Source organism: Lissotriton helveticus, chromosome 3_1, assembly GCF_964261635.1.
Source record: "Lissotriton helveticus chromosome 3_1, aLisHel1.1, whole genome shotgun sequence".
NCBI classification, from domain to species: domain Eukaryota; kingdom Metazoa; phylum Chordata; class Amphibia; order Caudata; family Salamandridae; genus Lissotriton; species Lissotriton helveticus.
Genome location: NC_136061.1, coordinates 2128640010 through 2128662991, shown reverse-complemented (window position 1 = coordinate 2128662991; position 22982 = coordinate 2128640010).

The following is a 22982-nucleotide window of genomic DNA, read 5'->3' as shown; positions in this document are numbered from 1 at the left end:
ACCCCTTTCTCTGTAGCGTCACATCCCTTGCACTGTAGTATATTTGTATAGCACTCTCACAGCGTAAGAAGCCCTTCCACGCCAGACGATTCGACACCCTTTTCTGTCTGCCGCCCTGCCTTTCCTCCAACCCGCGCCCTTCCTTCCCTCACTGGCTCTTTCCTCCCCCCCCTCACTGCCCGGGTGACGGTGACTGCTACCTTCGTGCCTTAAAGCTCAAGATAGGACTAACGGTCCCTTGTTTTTCTTCTCTTGCTGCCCTCCGTGTATTCTCCCCACTACCGAAGCCGTCATCAGAGTTCCCGAAGATCTGGACCCGACCCCAAGACCCGGAGAGAACAGCGGCCTCCTCCCCTGGATATTCTTGCTTCTACTGGGACGCTGCTTTCTGTCTTTTGTTTAATAAAACTAACAGCATAGCCCACTATATTCGGCCTCCTTGCCTGCTTTTCCGGCCTGCGACACACCCACCATCACATCTGGTGTCAGAAGTGGGATCTGCTGGAAGCATGGAGGCCGTCATACAAAAGATGGCGGATTCACAAGAACAATTCGTAAAACTCATGGAGCAATTCCTGAAGACCGCGGAAGACGACAGAGGACAGCTCCACGACGTTCTGAAGGGTCAGGGAGTAGCCCATGAACAAACCTTGGGAAAGCTCACCGACGCCATGGGACAGCAAAGGCCTATGACCTCTCTCCCCTCCGTGGTCCTTCAGAAGTATGTGCCGGGGGAAGACCCGGACTACTTCTTCACCAACTTTGAACGACTAGCCCAAGCAGCCAATAGGCCTGTGGACAGATGGGGCCAATATTTAGGTCCCCTTTTAACAGGAGACTTGCAGGCCGCCTATCAACAGGCCAACATACAAGGCAACAACCCGTATGCTGACATTAAACGGTGTATCCTGGAACGTCTCGGTATTGATGACGAGACCTACAGGGTACAACTGAGGCAAGCGAAAGAGAGACCCCAAGAGAACCCCAGAGCCCTCTCGTTTCGGATTAGGGATCTCGCAAATCGTTGGCTCAGACCAGAAGCCTCCACAAAAGAGAACATCCTAGAGAAAATATATCTCGAACAATTTTTGAATTCCCTGTACCCGGCTACTCAGCGCTGGGTAAGACAACACTCCCGCCTCACATTGGACTCTGCCTTCGAAATTGCTAGTGCCTTTAGCCGTGCTCAAGAACTCCAGCGGGGCAAGGAGGACCATATGCACAGGCCCCACAACGCGGCAGGCCCTCGTCCCCCCCCGACCTCTGCTTCCCCGAAGACCAGAACCAACCCCCCTTATGCCCTCACCGGTCCTGTTCTGGGTCCCGAATCCCGGACCCCAGTGCTATTCGTGTGGGTGTTTCGGACACATCGCCCGTGTGTGCCCACAGAAGGAGGAGCCATTGGAGATTGGCCTCGTGAGGAACTATGTGTGCACCGCTCAGGGAACCGCACCTCCCCCGTTTCACTGCCCTGTGTCAATTGATGGACAACGAGTCATGGCCCTTGCCAACACCGGTTGCCGTCAAAGCGTTCTCCGGCCTCAGGACCTTTCCCCTCCGGTTGGTAACCCTACGGGATTCGTAGATATCCAGTGTGTCCATGGGGATACCAAATGTTATCCAACCACCCAGGTTCATGTCCAGCATCACAAAGACCCCGGAACAAGTTTCACCGTTGGACTGGTGCCGGCTCTACCAGAGCAAGCCATTTTGGGGAGCGGCTATCCGGAACTGCCTATGCTCCTCCAGGACACCACCGACTCCCTGACTCAGTGGTGGAGGGAGGCTCCCTATTCTCAGGGTATGACATCCCCGGATACGGATCCTAAACCACACAAGCCCAAAAGCCAGAAGAGAAGAGAAAAGAAAGACTACACCAGTGCTTATCCCGCACTCACGGAGGACCACCCCTGGCAGACCGAAAGGGATTTCAGGGCAGCACAACAAGAGGATCCCCTCCTTCAGGAAGCGTGGGGAAGGGCCCTTGATAACGAGGATCCCTTGCAAGTAGGTCCCTACTTCTACAAAAAGAACGGGTTGCTGTATCGAAAGGGGGGCCACAACAGAACCCACAGTTGTTAATCCCCGCTCCTTTTAAGGTACTCTTAAAAATTTTTTTTTTTAAAAGTACCTTACAAGGTACTCTTCCTAGCTCACAGCCACCTTTTAGGGGGACACTTCGGGGACGAGAAGACCAGTCAGGCGGTTTTGGAAAAGTTCTACTGGCCTGGCGTACATCAGAGGGTTAAAACATACTGCCGTGAATGTGCGGTCTGCCAAAAGCACAGCCGTCACAGACCCCCCCCGAGTACCATTACAACCTCTCCCTCTTATTGACATCCCGTTCAGCCGAATAGGGATGGATATCATAGGACCCCTCCTACCCTCCCGAAGCGGGTGTCGCTATGCGTTGGTCATAGTCGACTATGCCACTCGCTTTCCGGAGGCCATACCCCTACGTCAACCCACGACCCAGAGCATAGCTAAGGCCCTTATCTCTGTATTCTCCCGGGTGGGGTTTCCCCGGGAAATCCTGACCGATCAGGGTACCCCTTTAGTTTCTGCTCTTATGAAGCTCAGGACCTCAGCGTATAATCCGCAAACAGACGGATTAGTGGAACGCTACAACGCCACGTTAAAACAAACTCTAAAAAAACTTCTAGGCCTAGAAGCAAAGCGGTGGGAAGACATGCTACCTCTGGCACTATTCGCCATCCGCTGCAAGACACAGAGCAGCACTGGTTATTCCCCATATGAGCTGCTGTATGGGCGCCCCCCACGTACTCTGTTAGACATGGCAAAGGAGGCCTGGGAAGCAGAGCCTGATCGCACACGTCCGCTCCCTGAATAACTGGAAAACCTGAAGACCCACCTGTCTCTGATTCGGGACATTGTCAGGCAGAACCTCGTAAGTGCCCAAAACAACCAAAAGAGGCAATATGACAAGGGCACCAGAACCCGTGTCTTCGCTGTTGGTGATCTGGTCCTCCTCATGATGCCTTCGTCAGATCAAAAGCTCCTGGGTCAATGGCAAGGACCCTACGCCATCCAACGGCAGGTGACCCCGGTTACCTACAAGGTGGAGCTGGACCCCACTCGGGGTACATCCCAAATATACCATGTGAACCTGCTAAAAAAATGGGAATGACCCCGACCGGTCCTCTCCGGAACCTGCCTGCCCCTGCCTTTCCCTTTTGACCCCTGCCTTGACCCTGAGCTGACTCCCCCACAAACTCAAGATATCCGAGAAGTCCTATGCTCTGTGAAAGGGGTCTTTTCCTCTTCTCCGGGCCGAACCGCTATCACAGAACATGTCATAGAAACAGAGCCAGGGAAAGTTGTCCGTTTACGGCCCTACAGAGTCCCAGAGGATCGACGGGCGGTTATACGGAAGGAAATAGAAGAGATGCAGAAGATGGGCATTATAGAGCCCTCAGTGAGTGACTGGAACTCCCCTATCGTCCTGGTGCCAAAACCTGACGGGTCTGTCAGGTTCTGTATTGACTTTCGGGAGGTCAATAAGGTATCCAGCTTTGACACCTATCCCTTGCACCGGGTGGATGAGATGATAGAGAGGATAGGAAAGGCTACATATATCTCCACCCTTGATCTCTGCAAAGGGTATTGACAGATACCCCTCAGGGAACAGGACAAAAAGAAAAACGCCTTTTCCACCCCTGAGGGGTTGTACCAATTCACAGTCATGCCCTTTGGGCTTCACGGCCCCCCGCCACTTTTCAGCGTGCTATGAACCACGTCCTACGGCCCCACTCAAAATACGCCGGAGCATATCTAGACGACATCATCATCTTTAGTGATAGCTGGGACCAACACTTGACACATCATTATAGTGTTGTCTCTTCCCTAGGCTCCTATGGGTTTGCCATCAACCCCGCCAAAACCACCCTGGCAGCGAGGACAGTCAAATACCTGGGTTATCTCCTGGGGGATGGCCTGATAAGACCCCAAGAAAGTAAAACCGTGGCCATCAAATCCCTTCCCTTCCCTCAGACAAAAAAAGACCTCTGAGCCTTTTTAGGCCTTCTGGGCTATTATCGGAGGTTTGTACCTAACTTTTCACAGAGAGCCGCAGCCCTCACAGATCTACTGTAGAAAACAAACCGATCTGATGAGATACTACGAAACCCCACACTCGAAGCATGGAATGCCTTCATGGACTTAAAAGACGCACTGACCTCCAGTCCTGTCCTGGTGCCCCCTGACTATTCCCTGCCCTTTATACTGCAAACGGATGCTTCTGATCAAGGGCTGGGGGCAGTGTTATCACAAAAAGATGCCCTAGGGAACGAAAAACCCATACTCTATGTGAGCCGCAAGCTGTTCCCCAGAGAAAGACATTATGCCGTAGTGGAAAAAGAAGCCCTGGCAATCAAGTGGGCAGTGGAAAGCCTGCGATACTACCTAGAAGGGAGAGACTTTGTCCTCTACACTGACCACGCCCCCTTGGAGTGGATGGCCCGGATCAAAGGTCAGAATGACCGGGTCCTCCGCTGGTTTCTGTCCCTACAGCCTTTCCGTTTCATGGTAAAACACCGAAAAGGGTCAGACCAGGGTAATGCCGATTTCCTTTCACGATACCCTCAGTCTCCATCCAGTACCAGAAGGACAGCTAGGGGAAGGGGATGTGAGACGGTGCCCCGGGCCCCCCTACATGGCAGCCGCCCTCCCACTCCCTTCCTTTCCGCCGGGACTGCAACCCCGCAGACACTTCCCCGCGCCGAGGACGGGGCTCGGAGCAGCAGCCATAACCCACAGAACCCCGCCCTTCTCTCTCTTGCAGGAACCAACCAGAGCCCTGAGTCCGGGGAAGTACATCCCACCGATCCCGGAAGTCCCGCCCCTGGGGCAGCGCCAGATCAGGGAAAAGCCGAGCCCAGGAAGCAGAACGCCGTCGGAGAATCATGGCAGGACCCTCGGACTGAAGCTGGAGAAGGAGAGGAGGCGTACGACGAAGAGGTGTGGACCGAGGAGTGGTGGAGCCCTCAGGAGGTGGCTGAAGAGCGGCCGTGACTCACTGGAGAGTTGCGGCGGACCGCGTGAGTACCCTAGAGCTTTCTATTCATAGCTCAGTAGGAGCCCGCTGTATAGCCCCTGTAAATACCCCTTTCTCTGTAGCGTCACATCCCTTGCACTGTAGTATATTTGTATAGCACTCTCACAGCGTAAGAAGCCCTTCCACGCCCGACCATTCGACACCCTTTTCTGTCTGCCGCCCTGCCTTTCCTCCAACCCGGGCCCTTCCTTCCCTCACTGGCTCTTTCTCCCCCCCCTCACTGCCCAGGTGACGGTGACTGCTACCTTTGTGCCTTAAAGCTCAAGATAGGACTAACGGTCCCTTGTTTTTCTTCTCTTGCTGCCCTCCGTGGATTCTCCCCACTACCGGAGTCGTCATCGGAGTTCCCGAAGATCTGGACCCGACCCCAAGACCCGGAGAGAACAGCGGCCTCCTCCCCTGGATATTCTTGCTTCTACTGGGACGTTGCTTTCTGTCTTTTGTTTAATAAAACTAACAGCATAGCCCACTATATTCGGCCTCCTTGCCTGCTTTTCCGGCCTGCGACACACCCACCATCACACTCCAATAATGAATACATTAAGAAGAGGGTGGGAGCTAAAACGCACCCCTGTCTCACCCCCTTCTCAACTGGGAACTTTTCAGTGGTGCTTCCCTGCCCATCCCATCTCACCTGCGCGAAGTTATCGGCGTGCAACTTAATCAAAAAATCCAGAATATTCAGTGGCATACCTATCTTCAAAAAAGTGCGCCACATCTTGGTGCGGGGAACAAGGTCGAATGCCGACTTAAGGTCGACAAAGGCTGCGTATATAGTGCCTCTCCCAAGTACTATGGTACGCCAATAAATGAGGATAAACCTGGGCACCTGATCTATGGTGCTAGTGCATGCCCGAAACCCCACCTGAAGAGGGGAAAGGATGTCACATTCCTCCATCCAAGCCTGAATTATACTTAGTACCAACCTTGCTGATACCTTTTTAATACAATCAATAAGGCTGATGGGCCTGTAGTTTCCAGGTAAGGAGCGATCACCTTTTTTATAGATGGGAAGTATTACTGCTCCTGCCCAAGTATCGGGCATAGATGCTCAACTGGCGATGGCATTCGCAAGAAGCTGAATGTTCGATGCCCAAGTGCCTATATCAAGGAGGAATAAATCAGCAGGGATGCAGTCAGGCCCAGGCGCCCTGCCTCTTGGGACTAGGAGTAGAGCGTTTTCCACTTCTTTCTTGGTAAAATATAGAGAGGAAGCAGGAGATGTCATTTCAAACAACTCGAGTGCATCTCCAGCACATGCAAACTGGGCTCTAAAAAAAGAAACCCATTTGTCTGGCTCCACACGGTTCATGGGCACCTTGCTAGGGGACCCACTGCCCCACTTCACCATGTGCCAGAAAGCAGTCATGTTTCTTCCAGAATATGCTTTAAGCAGTTCCGCCCATTGTTGTTCATCCCAATCCCTTTTGGCAAGATCTTGGGCAACCTTGTATGCAGTCCTAGCCTTGCGTATTTCTTCCCTGTCTTTTGACCTAATTGCCACAGCTAAACCCCTGTAGGCCATACGACAAGAAGTGTTATACCAGGCGGCAGCTTTAAAACCTGACTGGATTGTGAGTTTTTTACGTTTGGTAATAAAAAAGCTTTTGAGCTTAATAAAAAGATCCTCATGAACTTGCACAAAAATAAAATTAAAATCTTCCTGAGTTGCGGAAGTCTGCAGGGTACCTAAGGCATTGGCTATCAACCTACTCATCTGATCCATGTGCTCTTCCTACTTGATCATGTTTGCCCACTTGACGCGTCTAGTGTCGTTAGTCAATTGGTCCTCTACAAAATCTGTGCGTGATGTCAACCTTGCTTCACAAGATGTGTGCAAGGAACGCAATGAGAGTAATAACTTTCGGGCCGTTCACGGACCATCATATCTATTAAATTTGACCAGTACTCCTTAATGAGTAGGAAAAAATCTATTCAACTGGTACGCTGCCCGGTGCTAAAAGTGGGCATACCATGTTTATTGGAAATCGATCTCCCGTTGACTGCCCTAACTCCTTGTTCTAGACAAAAAACGTTTCGCTGGAGAGCTGCACTCGACCATCTTTTTACTACGGGAAAATCCAAAGGAGGAATCGACCACTGAGCGTCCTCCTCTGCATCAAAATTTATGTCATAAGAAACCAGGGGCTCGTATGTGCAGTTAAAATCACCTACTATTATCACATTGTTATCACCTCTATGGTCTGTTAAAAAAGTATCTAAAAGTGCTACCGTGGGAGAGGCTTTTCCTCCTTGCAAACCTTTCGAATAAACATTAATGAGTAGCAAGTCAGGAAAATTAGCCCAATGAAGCCTAATTATAAGAATATCCCTACAGTCAATGTGAATCTCTTCGACCTTAAGCTGGTCACATTGTCTCACCCAGGTAGTCAGCCCCCTTTTAGGTCTACCACGCTGTCCCTGTTCCGCCACTTTAGAAAAGTTTAGGTAACCATGGCGGAGTACTTGGCCCACGTCCCAAGTCTCTTAAAAAAACAGGATGTCTAGCTCCTCAATGAATATAGTCCAATTGACAGAGGCTAATTTGTAAGGAAGCACCGCTATATTCCATGAAGCTAGTTTGGGTCCTATGGTGTCATTGTGATTTTCATTGTGGCCTGACTGGAGACATAGGCCACAACTCTCCAGGGGAGAATTAACCCCATCATTCATGTAATTAACTATGGGTGATGGTCCACAATCCCTCCCTGTGTAGTGTAGTTCCTATCATCCCAATAGGCTCTGCGCATTGGAATAATATCTTCAATAGTATAGACGTAGGACAGAGGTTAACTAGGTCTTCTACTGACGATATTAGACTTAAAGTTTAATGTTTGTGCCAGCTAGCTCAGAGTTCACTAGAAACTTTCTCGAATAGACAAGGAGGAGTTTAACTTCCCTGGATAGACAAGAAGGGATTTAGTTTCTGACAACCATAGAACATGACAACTTTGCTCTCCCCTAATCAAGAGTGTATCTCTAGAGTCGTGTGAAAACAAAAGACAACTTATTTTACTCAGTCAGTTCAGTGCATTCTTAGTTTCACCAAATTGTAGAGAAAAGGAAGAGACGGGCGTGTTCAATAAAAAGATGTTATTTATTGTTCAGTCTCTTTTCTCATACAAGAGAAATGAATCGCTGTTATTGCAAGACTTATTGTTAAGTAAAGTGCATACAGTAATAACAGAATTATAAAATAATACTGTAAAAGCATTGATATGGTTTCTTAGCCATATGATACTTAAAATGGATAAAATAAATACATACATCTATACATTGACTAATCGTACTCAACTGGTGCTTCTAACTACGCCTACCCCAATGTACCTGACCTAAGCCTAATACGTGGCGGGAGTAGATAAGTAGCAGTTTAAGTTAAGTTTGCTTTGCCAAGAGTCTGCTTCAAGAATTCTCTACAAAGGATGATTCAGTTCAGTACCTGGGAGTTTAGAAGGCTGGAGGGCTGGTATCTCTATCTCAGGTCTTGTTATTCCAGCTGTCTGCGAGGGCTGCTTGGAAGCGCCGGAGCTGGATTTGTCGGCAGGAGAAAAGGCAGCGTCTCTCTCTCAGCGCGTCAGAAAGGAGGGGCAGCGTCTGTGGGCTTCGCTGTCAGGTGGGCTCCTCGGCAAGTCTCGCTGCTCCAATCTTGTCACCACCTCGTGTGTTTGCTTAAGGCAATGTCGGTATTATTTATACCTGAAAGGTGCCGGGATTGACGTAAGGATGGACATAAATACGTCAATAAGGATGTCATACGAACTGATAGTTCGCACATTCTTTACTGAAGTTCTCGGCTAAATCAAAACAAAGGCTGTGGGGATTTCCCAGGTCGTGGTAGGTTTGATTTGTTTTGAGAACACCGTATGCCTATTAGGGGGCTGGAGGAATAGTGCTTGCCTAATGAGATGGCATGCGCTATGACCTAATCAGATAACGGGCTTCTGTGCCGTTGTGTGGCTAATCAGATAACGGGTTTCTGTGCAGTTGAATGGCTGCTAGTTAATTATTAACCAGACAAGGGTCAGAAATAGGGGGATCGATACAGTACCCATAGTAAATACACCCCACCCACTCCACGTAATCTATGTCCATATTTACAAGTCTAGGCATAGTAAACATACTAGTAGTGCATGTGTATACCGAACCACCTCAAAATACAATCAAATGCATTTTGAAATTGCAAAATGGGAAATACACGAAAAGATGAGTATAGTCACTATATGCACTTCAAGCAGCATAATAAAGCTAAATCTAAACGCATATTTTGAAATCAGCATGAATGAAATGCGGAAATTACACATGAAATGGCTCTTAATACAGAAGAAAAAGTCGAGACCATCTCATCACAAAAATCATAATACTCGTGGACATGCTAGAGGGTAGCTAATGTGTCTTGAGTAGCTAAATATAGAAATTTTGTTCTCTAAGAATAGTTTTACTTTAAGCAGAAGATAAGTGTCCCAAAAAAATCGTAAATATTTTGGAATGGAAGGGGCTAAAATGTCTCGCTCTCTGTAAAAATTGGTTAGAACATTTCTTTTGCTGTATTTTCAAAGTCGAAGGCCAAATACAGGGTGTAGGGAACGCCGTGTGCTAGTTTGTTCAAAGTCATTCTTTCTGCTCTGGTGAAAACATCTTATTGTTGAGACTTTCGAAAAAACTGTCAACTGCTTCTTGTGAAAGTTCCACTAGCTCGGATACATTTTGTAACATGCATTCATGAGCATGATTGCCTTCATAGATATTTTGTTCAGCATAGCTGACAGAAGGTTGTACCTGATCGATGCTGCTTTCATCTTGTACTTCACAACTCTTCAATCGTAGTGGTGAAGTCTCCACGAATGCCGTCATCAGGATTGGTAGCCGCTGGGGACAGCACAATGCATGAGCCGTTACCGGACCCAACAAAGTCTCTGCGTCCATTGGCACATCCGATTGTAGTGTCAGACAGGTGTCCAACACGCATTCTTCGCCGCATAGCAAGCACCTTAATACAGGCATAACACAACTTTGCCACATCGGTCTGAATGAAAGAAACCATGTCATGTTTAAATCTCGTAGCCTTGCTAGTCCAAGGACTTTAGTTATGCGGTCCCGGTAGCCAATAGCTCGGATTGTTTCTTCCATTATCGCTGGTGTCTTGTCTGTGACGTGGTTTGCCATAGCGAAGTAACAGGATCAAAAATAGGATGCCTGCCACTAGTCCCAAAAGGAGAGGAAGTCCGCCAAAGATGGAATGGACAAAATCAGGAAAAATACCCAGGATGGCTTTGAATGGGGTTAAAGCTCCCGAAAACACTGTCTTAAATACACTCGCGATTCTGCTTGTATCAGAAATATTTAAGATTTCGCTCAGTATTTCTGTGAAATGTATGGGGGAATTGGTTGATAACAGTGAATGAATCTCAGCCGTTGTCCTTGCAACTTGGAGATCATATGTTTCTTTTGATGACGATAACATGGTTTGCGTCTGTAGGAGCACTATCTTCATTCTGCTTAAAGTATCAATTCGAATAGAAGAAATCTTCAAACTGGGCCACAACCTTGCCTCCCTGTCTCGGGCATCGTTCGGGTACAATACTCGTTCACAGCACATGACCTTCGTAGTCACGGTTATGAGATAAGGTTTTCCGGGCAGCAGACTGCAACATCTGCGATCTACAATTAGAATGTAACTCCCGTTCGAGAGTCTCTTAAAGAATGGTTCTATTTGTGTTGCAGGTGTGCCTAGCTGGTGACATGAAAGGTTATTTGAGTTCCCCTCACAAGCTCCATGCAAACTAATACCCTGACACAGAAGTGTACCGCTTAGTGACCTTTCACAATTATTTCCACTAAGGAACACACTTTGTCCTTTATTACTAACACATGCGTGTGTATAGGGCAAGTTCCATGTTGACTTAATGTATCCTTTACCCAACCTTTCATACTGGCCTGCCTGTATATATTTTTGGCAGTATTGAAACTGGAAAGTTGTTATTGGAATATTTATTATCCCGTGTATTATCCATTCAATGACAGGTCGTTCTGACATTGTCAATGGTAATCTCTCAAGTTTTTCAATGCTCAGAATTGTATAGTCAGCGCCCTTCTGTGCCAAACTGATTTGTTTATCTGTAAGGTTAAAGATATTAAATAGTGACGTTGTGTTGATTAAACGCCAAGGCACATAGCCTGAACGCAGATTTTGTAACGTCCAGCCAAGTTGTACAATAGAACGCAATTGGGACTGACCGTGTTGTAACATCAGTAAGTCTTGCGATATTATATCGATTGCTGAAGATACAATACTGTCCAGTGAATATATTCTGGAGGACAGAGTCATTAACCCATTGTCCACAACAGAAAGTGATTTTTCCAAATTAATACGGTCAATTTCCCGTATTTTTTCTGCTGTCTCAATTTGAGTTACTTTCCAAACTTCATTGTACGCTGCATATATAGAGGCCGCTATGAAACGTTTTTGACGCTGTTTGCGTGGTCCCGTAATGAAATCACGCAAGTCAGCACCTTCTTGAAGTAAAGTTAGGTGTTGCTTAATTTCTGCCAGTGTGGATGTTTGTACCCATTGAAGGCAGAGCTTGCCCACACTGTAAGTAGTTACTATCCCTGGATGTTGTCTTTGGGAATATCTAGGGTCTGGCCTGGTCAATTTGAACCCCTGTATTTTGTTCAGGAATCTGTCTTGACAGTTATTTGTGTCTGTGGGCCAGATCAACCATTGTTTCCAATCAGGATGTGTTCTGTTTTGGTTTAAAATATGGTTTACGTCTATCTCAACCTCTATAGAGTTATTACTATTCGTTGTTGGCTTTGGAATAGACGGTTTGTTTAAGTCTTTGATTTTGGCTAAGCCAAGACAGGTAGTTTGTTGAATAGTGTCATTCAAAAATATAATTTGTTCTGGGATCATGCAGGCTCTGAACAATGATTCTATACCTTGTACTTGCCAATCTTTTGTACCCCAAACAGTTTTTGTTTCAATGTTACTGTTCCAGAAATCAAAACCAAATGTATTCATTTGCTCAAAAAATGAATCTGAATATATCAATTTTGTGTTTGTAAGCATGGTCTTCATACCTGTCTTATTTGACAATTTGAAATAAAATGTTTCTGCATTACTTGTATTAAACCCTGAAAAGTATGAATATTTATCAAAAAAATATTTGGAACTACCCTTTGGTGGAGTAGCACAATGTTCCCATTGGTTATAATTTAAAACATTTCTAGGTTGTGCAGATTTATGGAGATAATGGTTACCATAGTGGTTATAGCAGAACATTTGATCATAATTAGATGAACCCTGTAAATAATCATGTTCTGTAAACTTAGCAGACATTACTAGGTCAGACATCATATCATTAATACTTTCAAAGTCCCAATGATCAGCAAATGTGCTTGGTTTTACAAAGTCACTTAACGAGATCTTAAATTGGTGTGGATACTTCAGGATTTCAACCGGGCCATAGATTTCATAATCAGTATTGTCCCATGCTACACCGCCTGGTATAGGGTTGGCTGTGAAGTTCATTGAATAAAGTTCTCTTTTCTTGACATGTGAAGATGTGTGTGGTTTAAGGACCAAGTTGATTTTCTGGCTTGCTGTGTCCATTTTAGCATATTTTCCCTCAATGAAATGTCCCAAGCATAGTACCATGATGAGCCAAAGTATGAGGACAAATGCACCTAATGTCACCCAAATTTCAATCCATGGAGAAGTCAGATAGGTTCTCTTTAGTTGCTGAAAAAGTTCCTTTGCTTTGTCTTTAAAAGTTTTTGTTGATGGCTGTACTTCTGGTTCGCTTTGTTCTTCTGAAGAATCATCGAAGTTGATGAAGTAGCCGGATGCCGTTCTGTCAATTGTTCCAATTGCTTCTGGATTACTTCTTGTTTTTGGCTTTTGCTTTGTTTCATTAGAAGAATCTGTAGTTACATCATCATAGGTTGTTGTTTCTTGATGAAAAACTTTGATTTGGGTTTTAAGAGGTTCAAGTTCCATTGCTTTGTTGCATAGTCCTTGTTGTTTCACTGTAGATTTTCCAAATGTGATCAGTCTTTCAGATTGAACCTCTGTGGATGTAGCAAACTTTGGTGTTCTGCTACTTCTTGGGAGTCCACTTGGCCTACTATTTGTTATCGGCCACATGATTGTAGTTTAACCAGGTCGATGGATATGACTCGGTTCTCCTTTTTACCAGCAAGGGGCGGTAGTACTACTGATCTTGTCCCGTTGATAGACAAGACAGGAACTGCTTTTCTGTAAGAAGGCCCAAATTCCTTCTTTACCGCGATCTTTTCTCTGACCAGATCCCCGACTTTTGGAATCCAGACAGGCCTTGCTGGGACAGGTGGTTTTTCTTCAGTGGTTGTTGGCTGCTGTTTCAACTTTATGTTGCTCAGGTCTTTCCTTGTTTCATTTAAGTCCTGTAAAATAGCCAAGCGATCTTTGATATCAAAGCATTTTTCTTTAACCACTGAAGTCTGACTATCTAAGTCCTGGATTAACATTCTAGTCCCAAACAATAGTTCGTACGGACTGAGTCCTTTCAGAGAATTTCTTGGCAGGTTATTTAGACTACGTTGGACACTTATTAAATGTTTGACCCACCCAGCTCCCGAACCTAATACCTTTGCTGTTATAGATTGCTTTATGCCATGGTTTTTTCTTTACACCATCCCGTTTCCCTCAGGAAGGAAGTGAGAAGAGTCCCGCAATGCAATGTTAATTCTGGCCAGGCACCCCCATAAGCTGTTCTAGAGCTAAAGGAAAGATTTTGGTCAGAACGTAACATGCTTCTAGCGTATATGCCATTTAGACTCGCAAATCTTTGTATAACAGTTCCTACGTCAGCCGAAAGTTGGGGCCTACATTATAAGTGAAAATAGTCTCTTCATGTTAATACGACGCATTATTCATACTGGGTTTTATATTTTTTTTGTTGATTTGATACATTCTGGAGTGAAACGCCATGATATTAAACCGTCTCTCTCGCCACTGCGATCTCTATTGCAGTCTGGGCATTTTTTTACAAAAATGTGATGATGCAGGCTCATGCCTGGCCACCAGTACACTGATTGTAATTCTTCCAGAGAATCTTTTAGCTTAAGGTGTCTGAGACCCTCACCCATATGTGCGTCTGCTATTAACAAGCCTCTCCTGTCCATGTTTGGAATTACTCTATCCCCCACTCCAGGGATTCGAGCAAAAGGAACGGAGTTTGCAGCGATTATGTATGTATAATTGAGTGGATAATTGATCGGTAGTGCAGAGCAGTCGCCTTTTGATGACGTTTTTACTGCCAGCACAGTTTCACTGTCAATGTATTTTACTGCACGCTTTTTTGTAGCTACGGAAGCCGATTTAGTTGCTACCGCTGTGGCTGTCTCAGCCAATGAATTCCCTGCAACGTGAACGCCATCACGCTGATGACTCAGTGAATGTATCACGTGAGTTTTTGGTAGTTCTTTCTGTAAAAGAACTACTTGTTCCCAAAGCACTTTTTGCTTTATTGTTGCACCTGTGTCATCTTTGTAACCGTTTTGAATCCATTTCTGTAAGTCGTTATTGTATGATCTGACGCAGTAATACGAATCGCACACAATAAGTGTCGGGAATTCGCGATCGGCATTATCTAGCGCCATTTTTAACGCTATTATTTCAGTTTGTTGTTCTGAATTATTTTCCACTGAGTGTGTTTTTGTAAGTAGAGGTCTTAATTTACCTCCGCGCCACACTTCTTTTACAATTTCGCATGTGGCGTTGTAAGCCAGCTCTCCCCAAACTGAGGGTTGAGCATGTCCGTCTGTATATATTACACAGGCGTATTGTCGTAAAGGCAGAATGTTGATTGGCAGAGGGTATTCTCTCTCATATTCTAGATATTTTAATTCTTTCATTTCCGGGTCAAAATAGTATTTTACTTTGTCTGTAGCAACAGAATTTACCCATTGTATCCATTCTGGATTCAGTGCAGTTGTCGGTAAATTACATGGTGTTGTTAATGCCTCAAAAGCTGATTCTGCTGTTCTGACTGTAACCTGTCTACCGTCGGCTTGGTATTTTTCCTTTGCTACAGCTGTTTGAACCGCATGAACAATGTTTTCCTTAATGCTGAACCTTTTTTCAGCTTCTGTGTACAAATGTGATTTGTATGCTATTGGTACCTTCTCTCCCTCATTAGAGGTCAGGTATGTGAATCCGCATCTTCCTGGGATGACTCGAATCACAAGGTTGCGTGTGTTGTCACGTGTTTGTAATTTTTATTTTAACTAACATATCCGTTTGTAAAGATCTCAACATTTTTGTGTGTTTTTGAGTCCAATTGATTCTTTTAAAATCTGGTTTTATAAGATCATAGAGAGGTTTAACTCTCTCTGCATAATTTATAATGTAAGTTCTTCCGAAATTTAGGAAACCTAGAATTGATTGTAAGTTTTTTAGTGTTCTAGGTGCTTGGATTACAGCACACTTCTCTAGGAAATTGTCAGCCAGGCTTTTGCCTTCACTTGATAGTTCATATCCTAAAAACAGGACAGTTAGATGGGCAATTCTTGACTTTTTAAAGTTGAATTTGTAACCCTCTGCTGCGAACCCAAGTATTATGGTGTTCACTCTCTTCAAGTGAGTATCCAAGTCATCATCTGCTAGATAGATATCATCGACATAAGATAATGCCTCATCATCATATATTAGTAGTAACTCTGTTACTCTTGCTGAGAATAATCCTGGGCTGTTCTTGAACCCCTGGGGCAAACGACAGAAATTTTTTTGCGCGCCATTTATTGAGAACGCGGTCAAATATCTGCTTTCTGGTGCTATATTTTGACAGAAGAATCCATTAGAGATGTCTAATGTTGTTTTGTATTTTTTGCGCACTATGTTATTCATTAGTGCAGCACTATGCGAGTTTTGTACTGCAAAGGTTTTGCAACATGAGTTAAGGTGTCTGTAGTCCAAAACAAGACGATATGAATTGTCTGGTTTGGAGACAGGAAACAAAGGATTATTCATTTGTGGGGTGCAAGTTTCAATCACCCCCTGGTATTCAAGTTGATCTAGGATCTCTTTTACCCGTTTTTTAGCTTCTTGCTTAATTGGATACTGCCTCTGAGCAGTAGGTTGTGATTTTAACTGGATTTTGTGAGGAGGAGAGTCCTCATCCCATCCCACTTGGTTTTTATATAATGCAGGAGCTTGGGCTACTGCCCACTTTCTTGCAAGTGTATATTTATTTTTTATGAATTGGAATATGATTTGAGAAGGCAGGCATAATTATTTATTCGCCATGAGGGCACTCCCTGACAAACTCTGGTGGCCAGTCTCTTTCAGCTAGAAGGATATCATAGCCTTTGGAGAGATTATCCCAAAAGACCCCTTATTTTCCTAGTCTTATCCTCCTCTATACGCAATGTTATTTCATATATTTTATGAGGTTTGCTAACTCTGGTATCTGCAGTTTCCACCTGAATGCATTCATTCGTGTCCACTGTCTCCAGATGATTCATAAGGATCTTGCGAGCTATGCTCACTTCTGCTGCGCTGTCTAGCATTGTCTGAGCCCATTCTCCGTTTTTCAGCTGTGTCCTCAGTATTCTCGGCATGGTTGATTACTTTAATACTGGCTACCTTCTTTTTTGGAAACTGTAATTTTTTATTTTGATGAGCAGGTTCCTTGTCTTTGGACTTGACGTGCTCTTCCCTGTGTTCTGACCGTCCTCTCCTTTCCGATTTCTGCGAGGAAGTCTGAAAAGATTGAGAGGGACGTGTATCAATATCGTGATATCTATCAGGTTTCTTCAGATTATCCCTATTTCTAAGGTTGTATTTTTTCTCAGAGGGCTCCCTTTGGGGAGACTTGTGTCCTTGGTCCGGAGATCGTTCTCTCCGCCGAGGAGACCTTCCTCTGGACTGGAATCTTTTTTCTTTAGGAGTGGATTGTTTATTTCCATCCCAGTTCTTTTTGTGAGTGTTTAGATTATTTTTAATAAATATTTTTTCAGGTTTTTCAATTAGTTGGGGTTTCACCGGTTTTCCACCCAAACTATCTCTTCCTAGTTCTTCATAGGATTTTTCTATGATTCTGGCAATTTCAAATGGTTGGTCTGCTATATCTGTCTCTTTTAACCTCTGGCGGATTGCCACATTTGCTGCTTCTCCCTTTATATTGGCTAGTAATATTGCCAATACCTGCTTGAAGTCTTTTAGTAATTTCATACCAAGAGTTAAAGCAGGTTCTGGACCGTATTCATCTTGAATTTGTTTTAGCACATCTGGTATTACTGACATGGATGGAACACCATGTGTTTTTGTGTAAATGGAAGCAAAGACTGTACCCCAAGTGTCACAGTCCTCCACATGTGGTGCGATTCCCATTGGAAGACAGATAGTCAGAATCCTGTGTTTCTCAACCGGGGTGGTATCTGGAAATACCGCCTCTATTTGAGTGATTTTTTGTGCTAACCAGAATGGAATTTGTTCCCGTTTTGCGGGTACTTTATCTAGACAGGACTGTATGTTCTGTGGTGTAATTTTATTTGTGTTCCCCTGGTGAGGGATCAGCTGTGGAATTTTAATAGCTGGTAGGACTGTTGAAGTCCGCATTACATATTGGACTAATTGTTTGTGTATTTTAATTAGTTGTTTTAGCTGTGCTAAAAGATCTGGTGCAGACATTTCTTCAATGTCTGGATGTGGTGTGTATCCGGATAGGACCGGCCACGTTGCTCCTGGTCTACCTAGTGGACCGAGCCTGGTGATGTGATTATTATGTTTTAGGGCGCCATTAAACCAGAGCAGGTGCTCTTGGTATTTGAGTGGTATTTCCACCTCCTCGAAAGGAGTGTACTCATTAGGAGGTTCCTCTATTTTGTAATAGTGGAAGTCCTTTGTTACAGCGTTTGCTGCTGGAAAGTTTATCCATGAATAGAATACCTCTGTCTGCCGATATTCGTGTGCCTCAATTGCGAATATGACTGTACCACCTCTCGGTGTCAGCCCATTTTCAATAAGTTTTAAAGTTATAGATTTTCTTATGTTGACCGGGATGAGTATTGCATCCGGGTCAGTTTGCAGCAGAGTATTGTCAGCTGCTAGGAGTTCAGCTGCTATTCTAACTGTCTCCCTTTCTTCTTCTTCTAGTGACATTCTAATGTCAAGAAAGTTATTTTATTTATTTGCAGATCAGGTTTCTATGGAAACAAAGATTAGATGCTCAATATTTTGGAACAGTGTATCCTTCAACGTTGAATAAACCAAGAACCATACATAGGAGTCTCCTCCTACTAAGTTTGGCGGATTTAACTTTTCACCCACTCCAGACGTCTTTGGAGTATTATGGGGAAAAGAGGTATGTGTGAAAAAGCACGACTGAGTTACTCTAATGTCTTACGTTAGATTTATCGCCCATCCAAACACGTTGGGCGCCATGTAGTGTAGTTCCTATCATCCCAATAGGCTCTGCGCATTGGAATAATATCTTCAATAGTATAGACGTAGGACAGAGGTTAACTAGGTCTTCTACTGACGATATTAGACTTAAAGTTTAATGTTTGTGCCAGCTAGCTCAGAGTTCACTAGAAACTTTCTCGAATAGACAAGGAGGAGTTTAACTTCCCTGGATAGACAAGAAGGGATTTCGTTTCTGACAACCATAGAACATGACAACTTTGCTCTCCCCTAATCAAGAGTGTATCTCTAGAGTCGTGTGAAAACAAAAGACAACTTATTTTACTCAGTCAGTTCAGTGCATTCTTAGTTTCACCAGATTGTAGAGAAAAGGAAGAGACGGGCGTGTTCAATAAAAAGATGTTATTTATTGATCAGTCTCTTTTCTCATACAAGAGAAATGAATCGCTGTTATTGCAAGATTTATTGTTAAGTAAAGTGCATACAGTAATAACAGAATTATAAAATAATACTGTAAAAGCATTGATATGGTTTCTTAGCCATATGATACTTAAAATGGATAAAATAGATACATACATATATACATTGACTAATCGTACTCAACTGGTGCTTCTAACTACGCCTACACCAATGTACCTGACCTAAGCCTAATACGTGGCGGGAGTAGATAAGTAGCAGTTTAAGTTAAGTTTGCTTTGCCAAGAGTCTGCTTCAAGAATTCTCTACAAAGGATGATTCAGTTCAGTACCTGGGAGTTTAGAAGGCTGGAGGGCTGGTATCTCTATCTCAGGTCTTGATATTCCAGCTGCCTGCGAGGGCTGCTTGGAAGCGCCGGAGCTGGATTTCTCGGCAGGAGAAAAGGCAGCGTCTCTCTCTCAGCGCGTCAGAAAGGAGGGGCAGCGTCTGTGGGATTCGCTGTCAGCTGGGCTCCTCGGCAAGTCTCGCTGCTCCAATCTTGTAACCACCTCGTGTGTTTGCTTAAGGCAATGTCGGTATTATTTATACCTGAAAGGTGCCGGGATTGACGTAAGGATGGACATAAATACGTCAATAAGGATGTCATACGAACTGATCGTTCGCACATTCTTTACTGAAGTTCTCGGCTAAATCAAAACAAAGGCTGTGGGGATTTCCCAGGTCGTGGTAGGTTTGATTTGTTTTGAGAACACCGTATGCCTATTAGGGGGCTGGAGGAATAGTGCTTGCCTAATGAGATGGCATGCGCTATGACCTAATCAGATAACGGGCTTCTGTGCCGTTGTGTGGCTAATCAGATAACGGGTTTCTGTGCAGTTGACTGGCTGCTAGTTAATTATTAACCAGACAAGGGTCAGAAATAGGGGGATCGATACAGTACCCATAGTAAATACACCACACCTGTACCACTCATATGATTATCCAGAGACTTATCAAGGTTCGACCCATTCAATATGGATGGAGGGGAACTTCCTTTGTTAATACGGCCTAAGACCCATCACCCATACCCAACTCAGTTGTTAGTGTCAAAGCCCAGCTCACCTGAGTTTCTGTTCAGTTCTGATGGAGGTTGAAGACAGTCCGACACCACCCTGAACTTGCTTGTTCCAGCACACTAGTTTTAGACAATGCACTAAGAACCAGAAGCTCAAGGGAAGGGGTGAAGTGGATAAAATAAACAACACCATTCTTGCGTTTCCACTGTTGAAGTGCTGATAAAATCTGCGGCCCTCTCTGAATTCTGTAGAAACTGGTGCCTAATGAAAGATAAACAAAGAACAGGTAAGTGCAACCTATTCCTAAATCTGTACCTGACTATCCCTTTATCTATTAGAAATTCTCTTCTAAAAGTACCTCTTGGAGCCTGGTCTCTAGCTTCCAGGTTTGGAATGTGTTACTGTTCTGGGATGTGCTTTCTATTACCGTAAAGCTTCTATAAAATTAAACGAATACCATTATCAGAATTACCAACATCAAACATTCACCTTAATATAACTAAAGCCTAAATTCTTAATAGCAAACTCACTTTTCACACATTTCCAGAATTTTTATAAAACGAATACTGTACTTTTACATCAAAATACGGCAGGTAATTTGTGCAAGTCCTTGATTTACTTTTTGCCTTGCTGTCAATTGTTTCCACTGTTCGATTCTTAAAAGTTCCATGTAAAACAATGTTTATTTCACAAAATTCCACAAAGTATTCTTGTAACAAAGGGTTTGAATCCCAATGTTCGTGGAAGGTATCTTGTTCCAAATTGTCTATACACGAATCCAGAAATCGCTGTCAAAGTTCTTTCAGGTAATAAAAAGTTTTGCACTTACTTGTTGCTGGAAAGGGATACTGATCAGTCTAACCTTGTCCTCTTTCTCTTTTGCAGGTCGATTGTATTGGACAGCAGAGGGGCTGAGGCAAGGAGGGGCCGGAAACCGGAAGAAGGAAGAGCCAGCAGCCGTGCCCGTTGAAGCCGATGAAGGTCTGTAGAGAGCAGGAGTGCCAGCGCCGAAGGATCTGTTCTCAGGTAAGCGGATGTAGACGAGCACAAGCACTGGGTGAGGCTCGGGGGCTGCCTTTTATAGACAGGCCTGGGTGTGGTTCAAGAGCTGGGTGTAGCTCGAAGAGCTGGGTGTGGTTCTCACATGCTGCACATGTTCTTGAAAGGTGTGCAGAGCTTCAGTTATTATGCAAATGAGTTGAATTAACACATGGCCTAGGGAGGGGTGCTCTAAAGAAGCCTTGGTAAAAGCAAGGTCCAATGAGTAAACAAAACAGCAATGTCCAAACTTGTGAGTACATTGAGCAACATACACAGAAGCCTAAGGGGGGGGGGGCTGAGATAACAAGAAAGGCTTTCAATAGTATGTTTAAAAGAGAGCTATTACAGAGGCCACTAGTGCAATGAGAGTGTACATGCTCTTTGCTGTGCACAAACCCTAACAGTTAGATGTACAGTTTTATCCAAGACTAATGAACTCCTTCGTCAGTCAATGTCCTCCAGGTTAGCGAAGAGATAAAATCTGTTATGGGTTGGTACTTCATACTCGTAAGGATCTTGTACGTGGACTATGCCCCTATGGCCAGCCCTTCCATTTACTTGAACAGTAGTGTTTCGATAAAAATAACCTAATGGCAGAATGCTAATATTATCCCTACTGAAATACCTGGCCCCCGCCCTGTCTAGGATGGTTTTGACTATCGCTGGGGACCCAAAATTCAACACCACACAATCACCTCTGGAGGATGTTGATGATATCCCCACCCATGGAACTCTGCTTATCATTTTAAATTCTTGGAATAAGTGATTACCCAGCCCAGTTCTGATATTCAACAAATGGAGAGCCTTGTTCCTAAGTGAGGACCAATATTCCTCATTTCAAGAAGATAGGGTTGGGACGTTAGAAAGTATAATGGTGTATGTTGTGGCTTCGGGCGGTAAGTTAAGGGAGTCTATGGGGCTCTCTGATCCACCCTGTGACATCCCTGGTTCTTGGTGCCCAACATTATCCCGCCTGGGGCCAGCCTTAACTAAAGTGGTGGTTAAACTACGGGAATTTGAAGTAGGAACTGGCGCTGCAGTGTTGGCGCAACAGCTGACCTCAGTAATGGGCGGTCTTGTTAAGTGCGCTGTTACTGGTCTGGGTTCAGTTAGATCACAAATATTTCCCTTACTCGATACGGTCTTTGGGGAAAAAAGGTACTGCTCTATTTTGGTCAATCTTGAGTCAATGCTGGTCAGTTTTGTGAGTAGGGGCTCTAGCACAACTGTGAATTTCTCTTCAAATGTTGCTATAAAACGGTCTTCAAAATCACTAGACATGGGAGCGACATGGGAGCCACCCTTGTTATCCCAAGCAGTCCCTCTTGTTTTTGCCACTTTGCTAGCCGGGTGTGTAGTTTGCGGCATTGCACATGCTTTCCTTTTTTTGTTTGAATTGGTACCCTCCCTAGCCTTAGTCTGGACAGTACTTTACTCGCGTGTGAGAATCTTGACATGGGGAGAGGGTGTGAGAATTGAAATACTGACTACATTAGATGTTTCATTTGGTTGAAGTACTGGGGACAAGGGAACTATTGGCGGATGGTAAATCTGGAATTAACAATGGACCAGGTAAAAGAGCTTCGGAGGAGGCTCGATGGTGGTCTAAAGAGAGTCTCCTTTTGGTACGCTCAATTTCGTGTATTAGGACAGACTCAGCCCGCATAAGAAATGCATCCAGAGTGCCTACAACCCCTGGGCCTCCTGCCCCCCTCCGATTACCCTTGCTCATAACAACTTAATAAAGAATAATTACTACCAGAATAATAATAAATGTAACACTGCAAGAAATAATCAACATCAAGAACAACTAACCATGTCCTGAACTGTTCGAAGTGTCCAATGTAAGGGAGGTGGCCCAGCCATTGTGGGAATTTAAAGCGCCTCCTGGCGCTTCGCTACGACATGGTTGTTGGCGCCACAGGGGGGACACTGGGAAGCGTAGGCCCCATCACTGGTTAGACGGTGGAGCAGTGTGACAGCAAGAGAC